Genomic DNA, 17,643 nt, shown 5'->3' on the forward strand with positions numbered 1-17,643 from the left:
GAGAAAATGTTGTAGTGACTGTTGGATCCGGAATTTCGATTTAGGACCTGAAAAGTGTTAAAAAGATTATTGAAAGTTTGAAAAAAAAATGGAAGCATTACGTTTACAAATTAATAGCTCTGCCTCAAGAGAAGATATCTCGGTTCTGTAAACGGCACCCATTAGAACATTCAAAGCGGACTAATTACTTGAATATTACGTGAATTTCTTACGTTGCGTAAAAGGGTCTACAAAAGCTGTGTTTTATATTACTATTTTTTGAAATCCATGTGTAACATGAATTTTGTCAGCTTTAGATGTACTATTACATGCAATTCACAAAATTTTTATATCATTTTTGATTGCTGAGTTACAGAGTTGTAAACCTGATGGCATCGTTTTCTGAAAATGTTCGATTTTTGCCAATTTTTAATAAAAACGTTGCTACCTAAACCAAACATTTCAAACCAACAGTCACTAGATTTTAAGTTTTTTTGGTATGCAAAACAACCCCGCCCAATATTGCGCATTCGTTGCCGAGTAAAACGAATTTTCCTTTTACATGCATTGAGATAGGAGCTCCCGAGGAACATTCTATGTGATTTATCGCCGCCTAAAGACCGAGGCCAAAAAAATAAAAATAGTCTGTGCACTCCCACGAACAGATGATGCCTTTGACTGTGATTACGGGGCATGGTACTTCTCCTCATTATGCCTGCGGTTCGGGTATTGTAAAAAAAACGATGCAGTCATGGCACTAGTCGTGGCCCTTCATAATGCTTGACAGTCTGAGTTTAACAACAAGTCGTTTCGCTTGCGAAATACTCCAGCGAAATAGGAAATATTTACGGACGCGTGTTGCATGTACTAACATAGAATATATACGTTTGTTATAGAAACGACGTCACTATTTACGGTAAGATATTGATACATGCATATTGCGTGTTTATTGTTGCTGATGCACGCGGGCGCCAGTTACTGGCAGATTTCCGTGGGTGAAAAAGAACAAGAGAAAATTAAAATTAAATTATAAGGTTTTGCGGGCCAAAACCCATTTCTGATTATGAGGCACGCCATAGTGGGGCACTCCGGAAATTTTGACTACCTGGGGTTCTTTTACGTGCACCTAAATCTAAGTACACCGGGTTTTTCGCCTTTCGCCCACATCGAAATGCGGCCGCCGTGGCCGGGATTCGGTCCCGCGACCTCGTGCTCAGCAGCCCAAAACCATAGCCACTGAGCAACCACGGCGGGTAAGACCAAGACAAGGCGCGTTCATTACTACTGATGGTCCATATCAATACAAAGTTATGCCATTCGGTCTATGCGCCAGCCACTTTCGAACGCATGATGGACTATTTGCTTCAAGAGTTGAAATGGCCAATATGCCTCTGCGACCTAGACGACGTTCTCCTATGTTCGCCTACATTTGAGACACACCTTGAGCGCTTATCAGCTGTTCTTCAAGTTTTACGCGGGGCTGGGCTCCAACTAAATTCCTCGAAGTGTCAGTTTAGTCGTCGGCAGGTTACAGTACTGAGCCACCCCACCGACGCTTCCGGTATTCAGCCTGACCCGAAGAAAATTTGTGCTGTCACGTCTTTTCCTGTACCTCAGTCTGCCAAAGATGTCCGATGTTTTGTAAGTCTCTGCTCCTACTTCCGACGCTTCGTTGAAGACTTCGCAGCTATTGCCCGACCGCTTACTGATCATCTGAAGAAGGACTAGCCGTGTATGTGGGGCCTCTAACAAACTGTCACGTTTGCCCACCTCACCAAGATTCTCGCCAAGCCACCTATACTGGCCCATTTTGACCCGTCCTCTTCTACAGAGGTACGTAACCATAACAGTGGTCGCGCTATAGCAGCCGTCTGAGCGCAGTGCCAACAGGGTCAAGATCGCGTTATTGCATACGCTAGCCGCCTCCTCACAGCAGCTGAGCGCAACTATTCGATTACAGATTGTGAATGCCTGGCTCTCGTCTGGGTGGTTTCCAAATTCCGCCCGTACTTGTATGGCACGCACTTCTCTGTAATCACGGACCACCACGCGCTCTGCTGGCTTTCCTCACTCAAGGATCCTACCGGCCGGCTTGGTCGCTGGGCTCTGAGGGTGCAAGAATATTCCTATGCACTAATGTACAAGTTGGGCCGATTACATGAAAACGCAGACTGGTTATCACCATATCCAGTGGACGACCCACCCGCCGATCCTGACCCCGATACTGACGCATGCGTTTTCTCCGTTTCTCAGCTGCTACACGTTGCCGACGAGCAACATCGTGATGCCACTTTGCGCGCCATCATTGATGGCTTGGAACCTTCGCCTTCTGATTCGTCCCTTGACCCACTTGCTCTTCGGGATGGTGTAATATACCGCCACAATGTACGCCCCGACGGTCTCCCTACTCCTCGTCACTCCTATACAACTTCAGCTGCTCTCCATGAAATTCACGATTTACCAATGGCAAGTCACCTTTGCGTCTGCTGCACCCTACGATCGGATTCGCCGATGCTTCTTTTGCCCCGGCCGCGCGCGCTCCGTCTGGAAATACGTTGCGGCATGTGAAATATGCCAGCGCCGTAAAACACCATCGACGCTCCCTGCCAGGTGCCTCCTATCGCTCGACATTCCATGGGAGCCGTTCTTTGGCTTTGGCTTGGACTTCCTTGGCTCTTTCCCGCTAGCCACGTCTGGCAACAAGCGGGTCGCTGTGGCGACAGATTACGCCACGCGTTACGCCATCACCAGAGCGTTTCCGCTACCAACATGCTGCGCCAGTGATGTCGCCGATTTTTTTTTACGCGACGTGATTCTGCAGCATAGTGCTCCGCACCAACTTCTTACAGACCGTGGTCGGACATTTCTCTCTCAAGTCATCGCTGAAATCCTGCAGTTGTGCTCCACCAAGCACAAGCTGACTATGTCGTACCATCCACAGACTAATGGTCTCACTGAGCGTCTGAATCGCACCCTAAAAGACATGCTTGCAAAGTACGTCTCGTCCGACCATACCGATTGGGACCTTGCGCTACCCTATGCCACTTTTGCATATAATTCATCGCGTCACAACACTACCGGTTATTGCCCGTTCTTTCTGCAGTTCGTCCGAAAGCCCACATTGCCACGGGACACATCTCTTAAATCCGCCACATCAGAGACCAGTGATTATGCATTTGACGCCATAAACAGGGCAGCCCAATAACGCGAAATTGGCCGCGCCCGCCTCCTGAGCTCTCAAGAGAAACAACGGCGCTTGTATGATCGCCAACACAGAGACGTCCACTTTTCGCCTGGATCTCTGGTACTCCTGTGGTCCCCGACTCGTCACGTTGGCCTGTCAAAAAAAATACTCCTGTCTCGGTACACAGGCCCATATCGAGTGCGGCGGGCCATGACTCTAGTTACCTACGAAATCGTCCCACTCAGCACCAGTGCCTCATCTCCCCCAAATTCCACTGAGGTTGTGCATGTCGCATGCCTCAAGCCATATTACTCTCCTGTTATCACCGATATTTAGATGCCCCGGGACGGTGCTTCTGCCGCCGGGGCTAATGATACATGAACATTGCGTGTTTCTTGTGGCGGATGCATGCAGGCGCTCCGACGAATACGACGAACGCTCTCTGGCTCTGGAGCTGTCGGCTGAACTATCCAGCACTGCAGTTAACCCTTGTAAATATACTTTGTAAACAGTCTCCAGTCTCAATCCTTCGTTCGCGTAACAATATTCAACGAGAATGTTCGGCACCTTTCTTCGCTTCTTGACTGTATTAGGCCGCCAAGCCTTACTTTAAGTTCCAGGAAATGCAACGTTAGTCAGCGTCAAGCACTCGCGGTCGGTTTCTTTGTGGCTAAGGACGTCATATGGCCATATCAGCAATATACTGCTATGATTCGTGAAGCCTTTCAGTCAAAGGCGCTGAAAGACCAAAAAGCCTTTCATGGTTATTGCTTCTTCCTACATCTACCGATTGATCATGGACATTTACAGCTACCTCATCCGCGGATCTCGTTGCTTTTGAATGAATTCTCAAACACTTGATCCTCTAAGTGCCAGTTGGCCTTCCAGCAGTTGGAGCTTCTGGTGACCTTTAGTCCAGTTTCGAGGCATTTTGATTAGGAGGCGTTGAATAAAACGAAGTACTGATACTAGTGATATAGGCATGAGCGCTGTGCTCGTTCAACTGTGTGACCACGGGCAGCACATGATTCCTACGTCTGTGATTACTTTGCGTTTTTGAAAAGTGAATTCAATACCGGGGTCGTTTATGCCCTGAAGATGTTTAATGCATTTAAGGACAGTGGTCTTGTACTGCAGTATAACTTTCAGCTTCCTAGACAAAACAAGTTGCAATTTCTTAATGTGATGCTAAAGTTAAGTAATAAAAATGTGTGCTGCATTTACTCGCCCCCCCTCCCGCCGCCCCCCCCCCCCCCTAGAGACACTCTCATTTTCTCTCGGCATATCCTATGCGCATGCATTCATCTTTTGCAGGCAGGGTCTTCTCACTGAAACGCCCTAAGCCTGTGAGCAATACCATTTGCTTTTCGTGTATGCGGTCTGTATTAACTAAGTCATGTGTGCACACGATGAAATGCAGCTTTACTAGCCAGCTGATTAAGTTAAGGCGTGCAGGCTATCCTGGGAGCTCTATTGTGCACAAACGTTGCACAAAGGATGAGGAAAATACGAGCCGGTGTGCTGTCCCTTGCATATAAAGGTAGTAGTCACCTCAAACAAGTGGCTAGTCGCTGCATCGTATACATTGTGGTTTGAGCTCCTGTGCATGTGAATAGTTTGTACTTTCCAGCAGGGCGAAAAGTTCAAGAGAATGCGACTGACGCGTGGAGCGGCTGTGAGGTGAAAAATGTAAAAGAATGTGAAACCTTTTTTCAAGTGCACGACAGGCCTAGACTATTCCTTACTTTTGGCATATGTCCAAATACATATATCGCATAGACTCGCAAATGCCTGAACAGGCATTTGGCTGAACATGCGTCTGCCACAGAAAACATTTATTTACGGTGTCTGGCCTCGCGCTGGCTACTGTGCAAGAGCTACCGTAAGCTTGAGGAAATTACAGAGTTGGTCAAACATAAGGAGGATCTCACTAGGTTTAAATCTAAAGCTTATCATATTAAAAAAAGGGTAGGTCTTTCTTCAGAGTTTCTTTTTGTGAATGCTTACACTTTCTTCTGCACTATCTGCATGGGGAAGGAATTCCCGACTTCAACCTAAATATAGATAACTCATGCAATATTCATTGCTGCTTAATTGTTATGGTTTTGATGCATGTGCCGTTACTTCAGTTTTTGATATGTGTCCGCACAGGGCTCCTTTGAAAGAAGAGTTTATTCTATACGTTAGCGGCGCCTTTGTATATTAAAATTCTATTTGAACGTAGCTAACCATTTTACGCTCAACAAAAAAATCATCACTTTCCTTTCACATTCTTACCAGCCAAATGGGATGACAAACTATCTTCCAATTTCAAGCCGATCACGGCTTCACACACTGAAAAATCGCTCTAGATAAAAGAGAGAAATTGAACTGAAACAAGTCCAAACAAAAGAGGAAGAGCACAGCGCTGCATAGTAAACTACCAGCATGCCGACATCTCTGTCCTCGTAATAAGTTTTTAGTCTATCTTATCGCAATGAGCTCACGCTCCCAATGCTCTTATTGGAAATTATATATTTTTATGTTTCCCATTGCTAGACACATACGTTTTACAAGCATCAACTGGAAAAAGAACTAATAGAAACTTGATGATAAGAACTTACCCAATTATTTGAAGCATGGATTTTTTTGTTCGGCAACACAAACTTAAACAAGGATCGGACATGTCGAGGCATGCCTTATTTGGTAAAGAATATCCGCCAAAATAACATGAGTCTGCCAAGAAGCAGGAAAGTTTCTGTTTCATTGTTACAGTTGACAAGAATCAGCAATTTGATATCGACTCTAGTGGATACAGTTTGAGATATCACTTTTGATTCAATATAAACTTTTCATGCGCATTTCTGCCGTCGCCGTCGACGACGCTGTGAGGCTCCGCGTGAAGTCCAAGGGCAATAAAATTGTCGCCGTGTGCTCTAGAGGCGAATAAAAGCTTGCGAGAAAAAGCGGGTGAGGGTGAGCCGGTGATCGCAGTTCATTCTCGCGCACGCAACGATCCAGGAGGAGGGTAGGGAGGGGGACCGCGTTCTACTCCGGGCGGCCTGCGAGGCCTCTCGCCACCCCCCCGTCCCGTTCACTCCGGAAGGGAGGGAGGTTCCTGCATCTGGAAAGCCATCTGCATCTGCGAAGGGGTACAGAATGTTCTCGCGCGAGGTGTTCTTGCGGCCCAGCTCGGGCTGATGCAAGAGGCAGCACTACGGTCAATTCCCTCGCTGCTGCTGTATTTCCTCACTCCAGCGTTTTGACAGCGACTTTCCGCAGTCATCGAGTGATATGTGCTCTTTGCTGCTGCGCGTACGACACCATCATTGTTAATTTAATAGTATACCTACATATACAACCTTATATGGCTCATAAAACTACTATCCTTACTTCATATAGCTAGCTGTCCACTAATTTGCTATCGCAATGAATGCTTCGCCTTTCGGGAGACACTACGACCTTTTTGTATGGATAAAATACATAGCGAATGACCAATTGAGCGGGTCAGCACCACGCTACGTTGATGCACTATAGTCATCACCAACTAGTTTCACTACTGAAAGTGAATTTAATAAATTTTTTGTTCGTAGGGGAACGAATAATACCAAACGAATATATAGAAGATAGCTTTGTGTGTGTGTGGGGGGGGGGGACTTAAGAATGATGACTTAAGTACTGTTCTCCATTATCTTTTTGTTTTCATGGAAGCATTAGGCTCCCTGTATGCGAAACCAGACCATCGGTAGCGGATTCCAAGCAGAGTATTATAGATCTGATGTATCTTAACATGATCGCTTTGGTTCATTTCTAACACACATCTTTCAGCACAGAAGACTCGTAGCGACAGCGATGGTAGCAGATGTCAGAGGAGGCACCAGTTGTTGAGCAAGAACCAGACTTTACGCAACGCACATTGGTGCATACTGTATAAGAAGCTACTGACAACAAGCTGAGGGGATTCTCACGTTACACTTTTGAGAGCTATATACGGTAACGCTGCTGTACTTGAGTGGTTACATTTTACATGATACCACCCTTACATGGATCTTGGCATTCAAGCTCTTGCTTAGCCTCCATCTCTGGACGCAGAACAGAGGGCGCACTATACTGATACCATTATTTTAGCCGCCGTGCCTCGCCAGGCTAACCGCTTGTAATCCAGCACCATGATCTGTGTGGCAAGGTTTTCTATGCGCCCCATTACGTCTATATTTTTAAGCGCTACTGTCCGTGTAGAGAGCGACCGGCCTGTGTGAACACCTGTGATTGTAACGTCTTTTCTGTCACCTTTTCTTTTTTTCTTCTTTTTTATATTTTCTCTTGTTCCTTTTTTTTCTTCTGTCGATCTTTGTTTTCTATACAACCCCTATATTGTCCACTTCAGTGCAGGGTAGCAAACCGGAAACCCGCCTCTGGGTAACCTCCTTGCCTTTCCTCTCTCTCTCTTTCTTGGCCGCAGCAATGGCCGTACAGACCACGTCCGCCCCTCTGCCTGTTCATTTTCTCTTACCCTCTCCCAACAGGGGTGTGTATTTTATTTCTTCTCAGTGGTGTTCTTGCTGATGTAAGTGCTTGTTCTTCTAATCATTCTGTCTGTTTCTCGGAAATGTTCACCGTCTTTCCTGCTTTCCTATTCTGGTCCGGTACCTGGTTTGGAATATGAATGAGTATGCTAACAGAAGGGAAGTGATGATCAGTCGCATACTACCTCATGAAACAAAATTTTTATCATGACATGTTCTCTTACAAGCCACAGACTACAATATGGTTGGTGAAGGCTTCAACAGTATTGACGCTACAATGACAAATGTTCATGACAAACACAAATGGGAATCAAATTGTTTGCTCTGCAGAAATTCTCGTGAAATGCGTTGTGTAGGTTCTGTGTAATCCAAAGCTATAGTTTCGATGCCTCAAGTGCGTTACTGACAGCATACGGTAACGTACCTCGTAAGTACGCTAAACTCGTTTGGTTGAGGTCACTAATAAAGCTACATTATGCATCTAATTGCTTCTATTGGGCACTGGATGTCTGTAACTCGGGCGTCACTTCGTGCAACTTCAAAAGATCATAGTTGTATTTGTAAGAAAAACTAAAATTCGAACAAAATTTGTGAGTGGTAGTGCATTCAATGTAGTCTGTACCATCGCTAACAGCTGTTTGTCACACAGGCAGGTAGGGCAGTTGCGCGACAAGAGGAACGCTTCATCGCCGTTAGAACCCTGGTATGTATAGGTGGCTGCTGGGACCCGAAACACCTTTGTGGAGAAAACTGTTCGGTGTACTTTTAAGTCACAAATTTGTAAGTCCGCACAAGTCTGCTACTCGTCAGCGACTCCACCGACGGTAAGACGAAGCACACAGTACTGTGAATGGGGCCAGGTCTCGACATTATCGTCCTCCATGTCATGTCAGCCTGAAACTCCACTACTTGAAAACAGTCGGTAGTTTCCTGAGAATGGGTTGGCGCTGAAGCATGGCGTGAAACTGGTCACTGCTTTAGCTGGAGGTATTGCTATATTGGAAATAAGTGCTAATGTTTGTCTGGCAAAATGCATTTTTGAAAGGCTGTATAGCAAAAGATACTAACCATTACCAATTTTCAGTGGCCATATACGAACTCTTGCAGATGTGTGCCTTATAAAGTAGCCCGTAAATATTACCAGCAATGCAGAGTGAAAGATCATATTCAGGTGTATTCTGTACTTTGTAGTGCCTGCAAAATAAAGTAGTAGGATCCAATCAGTACTCCGACAGATTCTTGAATATTTTAGACATGTGTGGCTATCAGAGACAACGGTTTTCAATTCATATAACTTTCTAAGTGTTTGTGCATGCTTTACAACTTTATGCAGCATGCGCTCGTCGGCACGAAGTACGATGCAATACATCAGTAAAATACCCACTGCGGTGGCTTAGCGGCTGTGGTCCATCGCAGCTGAACATGAGGTCGGGGGATGAAATGTCGGCCGCGGCTACCGCATTTTGTTCGGGGCAAAATGGAAAACGTTCGCGTCACGTGCATTGGGGGCATGTTAAAGGTGCTTTGGGGGTCAAAATTAATTCTGACACCTCCAATACGGTGTGTTTACAATCTAATCTTTGCTTTGGCGCGTGAAACCTAGAGTTCAATTCGAATCATCAAAATGAAAAATTGGGCAATTACGACAGATTCATTGCTACAAGTTATGCGAAGGAAAAGCTACTAAAAGAAAGCCTTTTTGTACTATATTCGTACAATATGTAGCCCGACATATGCAGGTTAAACCAGTCAATGCCTGCATAAACGCTTATGGGAACACTATCTTCCATCGAAAGGAACACCAAGTTCGGATTTATCTTGGTATTGTCGAGATGGTAGCTACGCCTGAATGTTGGACCAAACCAAACCAAGATTCTCTTTGAATAAGTCAGTGAACACGTGATCGAGTGAGTAAACACCGCTCTTGAACTGGGTGGGACGCTGTTAAGTGGCATTGTATTGAGGTTATTTGTTATATTAAAATAACTGCATAGGCTTTCACGCGGCACAACCACGATGTGATCATGGGGCACGCCGTAGTGGAAGACTGTTGTTATTTGTTACTTCGAAGGTCCTTGCCTGCTTCGCAAGCCTGAAGTGGTTTCCGAATACCTGTATGATGAATGTTCAAAGTACCTACCACTAGTATTTGTAGTATTCGCTACCTTGTAAACTGATCTGTGGACAAACCATTAAACCTATCGCCAAACACAGATCATCGAAATTTCAGCACTCCTCGGGCAACTGCTCGAGACACGTGCTCTGGAAAATGAAAATTTAATTCTTTCTCATTTTCCATTTTGTAAGGTCGTCTACCTGTCGCCCTAGCGCAGGATATGTCCTATGGGCTACAGGGCCTCGTTTCGAGCCCTATATCGTGGTGACTGTGGAACATGTGTTTGAGGTATTTTCCTTTTACACGCGTAGAAAATTCACTTCGTCCAGAATACCCTATACGTCAAGTGGAAAATTACTTACATAGGATGGCGCCTTAAAAAGGTACTCACTGACATACTCTAGCAGCATAGAGCAGGAACCTGAAGGCTTAAATTGATGGCTGGCCAATGGCAATGAGTTTTATGCGAAGCATATTACTAGAGCTCAACCCAGCTCCTCAGGCGCGGTGGTGTCGCCTTCAATACCACGTGACACCGTGACGTCACGACAGAGGAGAAACGGGGCTCCAACCATAGCCGCCTATATCTATGCTCCGACTCACGCCGTCGCTCGCGGCGTCGCCTTCAAGGCTGACCACGTGACACCGTGACGTCACGACAGAGGAGAAACGGGGCTCCAACTCGCGCCGTCGCTCGCGGCATCGCGGCGGTATATAAGCAGCTGCGCTTGCCTCTGCTAGACACTCACGAGGTGAGATGCCTCCTGGAGACAGAGCTGCTCGTTGGAATGAGAAGCGAAGGTTGCGGCGTGCTACAGAGACTGTTTCTAGGTGGCTTTGCTATGGCGCAGCGACTACGCGCCCCGCATCGGACGCGGTGAGCGTCGAGCAACGCAGCGTTCGGCGCGACAACGAAATGTGCGCCTGAGCAAGCGCCGCACGCCTGAGCCGACGCCGACGACACCGGCTTTTTTGCGACACGAGCTCCTTAACGCTGTCGCGTTAAAATAAAGGCTAGTATGCTTCGCATCCTGGGCTTAACCTTAGCTAAGCCACAGCCAGTTTTTTTGTTGTGTAGATTGCTTTGTAGAGTTTTTAGAACTCATCAAAAGGACGTGCTTTCCTTTGTTGGCAAGGTTTCTGAATTGTTTGCGTGTAGCTAGTATAACTAGAACTACCATAAGAAATGTATGTGAATCCTAATATAAAATAGTTAGCGATCAAATAACCTATATCTGACGTGCACATTTGTTGGCGCTTTTCTTTCTGGTATCGAAAAAGCCTTTTACGTCCGCGCAATGAAACCATGGTTAAAGAAGGTTAGAAAACGTTTGTCCGACTGCCGCACTTTTAAGGTCCAAAGTGGACCTTAGCTTCAACTTACAACTGCAAAAATATGAAGCAACCTTTCCCAAGAGAGTTATCACTGATTTCGGCGAATCCTTGCTTCCAATTCCACAGACACACACACACAAAAAAACAGAGCTGCAAGAAAAGAGCAGCGTGATATGACCAACCAGGGCATCAGCGTCATTCCATATTGAGGTTATGCAGCATTGCCGACCAAGACAGCAAAACGGCAAAACCAAGACAGAGAAAGAACGGCCGTCCTTGCGGGTGACATGCACCAAGGAACTCCTATACAATATGTACAATCTTGTGAACGCGGCTATATAGCTTAAGGAATCGTCGCAATTGTGATAAATTACCTACAGATGGAAACTCGCTTAAGAGTGGAGATCATAGCCACTTGTCTATCCACGTAGGTTGATAAATAATCCCAGAAATCCTAGGCCTTTCTTATGAGTTGTCAATGCGAAAGCATTAATGTTCGATTGAATGGCGCTGAGCGGTTCTCCGAGATTTGCACTGGGAGTGGTGTGTCATAGCCCCAAGTGTTGCTAGAGTGAGCAAAGTGCACCAGCCTTCGGTGCTTGCTGCGGCATGTAGCCGACGTGGCGATGGCCGTAGGGCGAAGCGTCTCGTTTGGTGGTCTCGCATCACGCTGCAGTAGGAGCGCTGAGGATGCAACAGACCTTCCGTTTCACTCGCCCTACCAATGGTTCTTGATAGCATAACGCTTGGGAATTTCGATCCATTACGTCATGCTACCTTGCCCAAATGCCATACAGTCTAATCCGGATGGTCCCGAGTAAGCTGCGGGGATTTTGACGTGGCTGCTTTCATCACGCCGGGCTTAACAGTCGGAATTTTGATCCAAGTATCATGACGTCACCAAGCAACGTGCCCAGGTTGCCGATCTAGGAGGCGTTGGCTCTACTCCGTCTGACGAGCACTCATGCCATGACCGAGGCTGATGCACGTCGCGGTGATGCCTTCGCCTCTCATGCAACACCTGTGGCGCCATCGTTGCAACAGGTGTTCTTTCTCCCGCTTCTGCTCCGTTGAGGCGCGCTTGTGACATGGCGTCGCAGCCAAAGGTAATGCATGTTCAGGTGCCATTTGTGTGCTACAGATGACAAATGCCGCCTTTTTCAGGCGTGTGGGCCATTTCACGCTTGCACATCAAAAAGATACCACGTATTCAAGATACCACATACATGGTAACGTGAAAGATACGAGGAAGAAGGAAGAAACAAAATTTCTGAAACATTTCGAACTCAAGCCTTTAAAAACATGTATTAAAAGCTTCAAACACAGGCATACAGATATACAGGACGACTGTTTCAATTTAACATTTCAATATGTTTGAAGATTTTACCTTGTACACAACGGGGGTTACGTTCACGTATGCAGTTGTTCTTTGCATTGACATTACATGTCTTAACAAAAAAAAAACCCAAAGTTCACGTTTTGAAGCAAGATTGCTAATAACCACCTTTGAAAAAAAAATAAAACTGTAGGACACCTAACCATTACAAGCATTTTTTTTTTCAGTTCCGGTTCATATCAGCTGCATTTTAGCGTTATCTCCTTCTGCAGCAATGGGCACCAGTAGGATTGTGTTCGCTGAACTTCAGTGCAGCGTAAAATGAGATAACATTGCGCAAACAAACTGGCAGTTTCGCAGAAACCTTAAACATTGAAAGTGAGATCATGTTGTGGGGGCGTTACGTTGAAGGAGCTCAGAAAAATGAGACGATAAGGGGTGCTGGTATCGTTCTTGCGGGTGACGCGCATCGATCGTCCAACAAAAAAAAAGGTGAGACCAGCATTCGGTTGATTTAGCTTCACAATTACAGTTGTTCCGCTTAGACCCTTGTACACACCAAAATGGTATGCAGATAGCGTCTCAGAAGAACCGCTAATTTGCGTGAGCACAACGCATTCCTTCGCAGCGGCGTCGAGAACACTGCCCTGCCTAGAGCACAGGTAATTAAGCTTGACAGCGTGTCCACTTAGCATCATCGCTTCAAGTCGCCAGTGACCTCTTCACCTTCTACCTGTTGATAGCGTGACACGACGATGTCCTTGACGTTAGCAGCAAGGTGTCTCGAGATTCCTTGTAATTGATAGCGAACTAATAATGATATTTCCAGAGATTCAAGGTGGCGTTGGTAATTTAATTGCTCAGGAAGCAAGCGCAATCTCATTGGCATCACGCCATGTTTTATGTATAGGTATTCATAGTTTCAAATGCGCATGTGTAATAATTTATAGAAGTTACGTGGAACCTTTGATGATGTAAAAACACTTCAATTATCTATATTATACCTAACAGGTCTTACCCTTCTCTACGCAATGGCTTTTCACATTCTTATTTAGAAGCATGGCAAATAGTTCGAAACTTCTCTAGAAAATTAAGATATTAGAATTCATCGCTACAAGAATTTGATTGGTTCTGGTTTGTATCAGCTATCTATTAAGCTTCCGTGGGAGCATATATTGCGAAAACGTATGCCAAAGCTACTGAGTATTGTAATAAATCCTAATAGTATTAGGCGAAAAAATCATCCGAGACAGTTCTGGGTCTGGTGCATACATATAGCTTCAACAACATGTATACTGATAAATCACTGTTTTCATCTTTTTTCGCCTGGAATAGATCGTAATATATTACGTTTCTTACCAGTAGTCTCGGTAACCTGCAGTGTAGTGCAAAACGGCCTACAATATTATGCAGACGAAAAAGACTGCGCAAGCTGCATTTAATATTAAAACTGTAAAAACTGCACCAGCACGCAAGCCTCTGTATTTTTTTCTTGAGGGTTGTTGCTGTGGCAAGAATATTATATAAAAGCTTCGGCAACCTTTGTATCCGTGGCCGCAATTTTATATTGAGATGATTCCAGCACAAGTTTTACGCACTTTCTCAGCGCCTTTTGTGCATTCTTCAGCGAACACAGGTGCAGTTGCACTGGGTCAGATAAAAGAAAAGCAAATAAACTACATAAGAATGGCTGGAACCATGACGCAGTGTTCTTTACTGGGGCTCTTTTTAGTGCGCTACAATTCAAACTATGACATTGTTATTCGGTTTACGTTGGTGCTTAGCACAGTGCGATAGCTTAGTTGTGATTGAATATATGCATGGGTATCGAATATGTGGACGATGAATTGGAACATATAGATAATTTTGTTTATTTGAATAAGTCCAGCTTGAAAACACTCGATATATATATATATATATATATATATATATATATATATATATATATATATATACATATATACCGGGTCTCCCAGTTAACATGGACCAAGGTATTTAAAAAATGTAAGATCTCCAGAGAGATCGTACCGCCTGCAGAGTAGCGGCTGTCGTGTGCACTTCCAGCCATTAGTCTTTTCTTCACGAAGTATTAATTTCTTTTATTAATGAACTCTTAAATTATTGCCTGAATCATACAGGTGTCAATTACATAGTTGTATGGCACCTTCAACAACATCCGAATAAAGCATTTATTTCGTGCTGAAGTGTGCCTGTTTTTTTTTTCCAAGAATAGAGAATCACCCGCGAAATACCCGAACCATGAAATAGATGCGCTCTCATGCGCCGCTACTCAAGTGCCTCCAAGCAGCCTCCGAACGATATATGGCTGCATTCGTTGATCACCACATCGTATAAGACCAGTGGGGGGAAACTCCCCGGTTTCGGTGGCAGTAGGGTGCCTCGATGCACGCGCCCTCTCGGAGGGTGGAGTCATTCTGTGAAGGGGTCAGTGCCGCCTTCCGACTGCGGGCCGCAATTGCGCTTCCCTCATTTCGTTACGGTCGGTTGAGAGAGAAACATGCACGGCGTTTTCTGGTCCGAAATGCCCGGGTGTTGCGTGCCCCAGTGCACGAACCACTCACGGAGTGACTGGAAGATTTCCAATTTCCTTAAGAATCGAACCTTGAAGCACTGACTTCAGTTGAGTGCACCATATTGCACCATATTGGTGGCTATCTTGTGAAAGGAATTTTAAAAAAAGAACAACGAAAAACTGCCAGCAGGACAGGGCTGCAATGCAGGGCTCGATGGGCCATGAGCATGGGTATTTAGCTGCACTAAAATGGTATGTTCATGATGATAAGAACTTAGGTTATCCGAGCGCTGAAGTTATGAGCTTGCTCACATCCTGCGAAGAGCACTTTAAAGGAATCACGTCCTGGACTGACAACCTGTTCACCCTGAAGTCTCCCCTAAAGGCTGTGACAGAATAGTTAATCACGAGGGCCCAGTGCAGTCTGGAGGCATGCCAGCGAGACAAGGAATCTCTGGAACACATGCTACGTGCAACATTAACATTAAGGCAACATTAAGGCTACGCGTTAAGGCAACATGCAACATTAAGGCTACGCGTTCACCTGCGCCAACTCGAAGCTGCAAGAATTATTGGGCATGTAAGCAAGACATGCGCTGCAGTTAATTTGCAGTGAGTTGTAGCGCTTGTTCTTTTTGAAATCCTTAACGTTCCCGACCAAATAAACAAGCTATCACATCAGTAATTGCTATGTATTGAATGCACTTTTTCTCAGTGTTGAGAAGCCGTATGGCCACTTTAGTTTAGCAGCATCGATGACCGGTTCATAGCAACTACCAGTTGACAATATATTCGTGCAGAAAATATGCTCAACAAGGCTTTATAGTCAATTACAACGTGAGAGTCGTGATTTAGTGCTATATAAGCCACATGTAAGGCACCAAATAATCTTGTATGCATTGAATATTTTGTTTACCCTCGTTTGCATATTTACAGCAAGGTAAAAGAATTCAAAACAATATTAAGAATAACTATGGAAGCACTGCTGAACAGAATAAGGACACAAAATAATATCATACTTTCAATGAAAGCGCATGCCATGTACTAAAGCTAAACATGAAGATGCGCCAGAAATGGTTCATTTCGTAGTATTAGTGTGTAATATCCAGCAGAACAAATATAAATTACGTTTCGAACTACAATGAAGCAATAAAAGCGGCCCGGATGTATAGGCTCCGTAGCTATGGCGCTCGACTGCTGATCCTCAGGACGTGGGAGCCACCCAGCCGCAGCGGCCGAGTTTCTATAGAGGTTATAAACGTATGGTGCTGTGTACTAGGTCGGTATCGGTGCATGTTAATAAAACCTCAGGTGGTCGAAATTTCCGATGCCCTTTACCACGGATTCATTACACCCGATGCTACGAAATCACAAACAAAGACCTCGGATGTGATATTAGTTGAAATATGTGACGTTAAAAAATTTGGAAATGGTAGCGCAGGTAACACAGACACAAATGAAAAGCTGCCACATTCACTGCAGTTTCCGTGACCCCGAAACAACCATTCAATATTGGCAGAACATCACTTACACACGGCCTCGTTTCAACCGCAAAGTGGTTATTCGACTGTTACGATCATTGCTTTCTACTCAGCGTTGCAGCATTCAGCCTGTAAATGGGCTACCTGATGACTGATTCGAAAACAAGATTTGAAAGTAGGGTGTGCGATGACAATTATTCTTTTGTCCCGTGGCGGCACGCGGTTTGTTAAACAAATACGGGTTTCAGGTGGCAGCCAAACGGTCTTTAGGCTTTGGTTAAAGGCACGAAACTCACACACAGACACAGCGAAAGACGGTGGGACTCGTTCCTGCGTATGTTTCGTGCCTTTCACCAAGGTGAACAGCCACCAGCTAGCTCGACAAGACGTTCTTTTAAGGTCTGCTCGACTGGCGTGGATGGCAGTTTGGGCTGCCAGCAAGTCCAGTTGGAAATTCCGCTTTAAAAACGAAATCGACAGAATAATAAATTGATACCTTCACACTGCTGATGGGAAAATTTCGTGTTCTCGACATATCATTAAAGCAGCACATGCTATCAAAGCGAACTGTACATGCAGCTGCGCAACGCCCGTTGACTGCCTACGGAGCGGGCATCATAATGGCGGACGCCGTAGCAGACGACGCGGTTGTTTTCCCCCTGCACGGCGGCGGACGGGAGCGCGCGCATCGAGGCACTCTAGGTGGCAGAGGTAATTGACACCATCTCTGTATTGGGCGAACCCGAAAATCCGTTTCCCTTGCATGGCCTCGTAGATCGTCGCGCGCACGCGCGCCGATCCAGGTGGCCGAACCCTTCCCCCCCCACTCCTCTCAAATTACCCTCCCTCCTTACTCCCTCGCAAGTCCCTCACCTTCAACTGTCTCCGCGCGCACGCCGTGCGGCCCCGCCGGCCCGGCGCCAGCTCAGCCCGCTGCATGACGTTTCAAGTTTCGTTATCTGCTCTTATCGTGAAGCGTGCGCTGATGTGCGTTGATCGGCGTGGGTAGTTTCGTCCGTTTCGTGGTCCTCGGTAGCTGTGTGCTTGTGCTCCGCGATGTTTCACCCGTTTCACGACTCGTACCACTCCTGCATCGTGCAGTGGTGCACAAATACCTCAAAAACAAGCCTTGCAAGGTTGTTCCGGCTGCCTAAAGACAACAGGTGAGCGCTCA

General features: G+C 45.7%; 1 protein-coding gene across 2 annotated transcripts in view; it reads right to left on the reverse strand.

The window, feature by feature from the left end:
- The window catches only part of LOC135914280 (uncharacterized), a 37,363-nt gene that overhangs the window by 1,281 nt on the left and 18,439 nt on the right, over window positions 1-17,643 (reverse strand). The window contains exons 1-3 of one of the 2 annotated variants that reach the window (XR_010568264.1): window positions 13,815-13,937; window positions 8,737-8,862; window positions 5,767-5,878 (exon numbers count right to left, since the gene is read on the reverse strand). The gene's annotated coding sequence lies outside the window, so the exon portion shown is untranslated. Of the gene's footprint in view, window positions 1-5,766; window positions 5,879-8,736; window positions 8,863-13,814; window positions 13,938-17,643 lie in introns of those variants that run through there. The other variant, XR_010568263.1, reaches the window with a different exon arrangement.

This window comes from Dermacentor albipictus, chromosome 8, assembly GCF_038994185.2.
Source record: "Dermacentor albipictus isolate Rhodes 1998 colony chromosome 8, USDA_Dalb.pri_finalv2, whole genome shotgun sequence".
Taxonomy (NCBI): Eukaryota; Metazoa; Arthropoda; class Arachnida; order Ixodida; family Ixodidae; genus Dermacentor; species Dermacentor albipictus.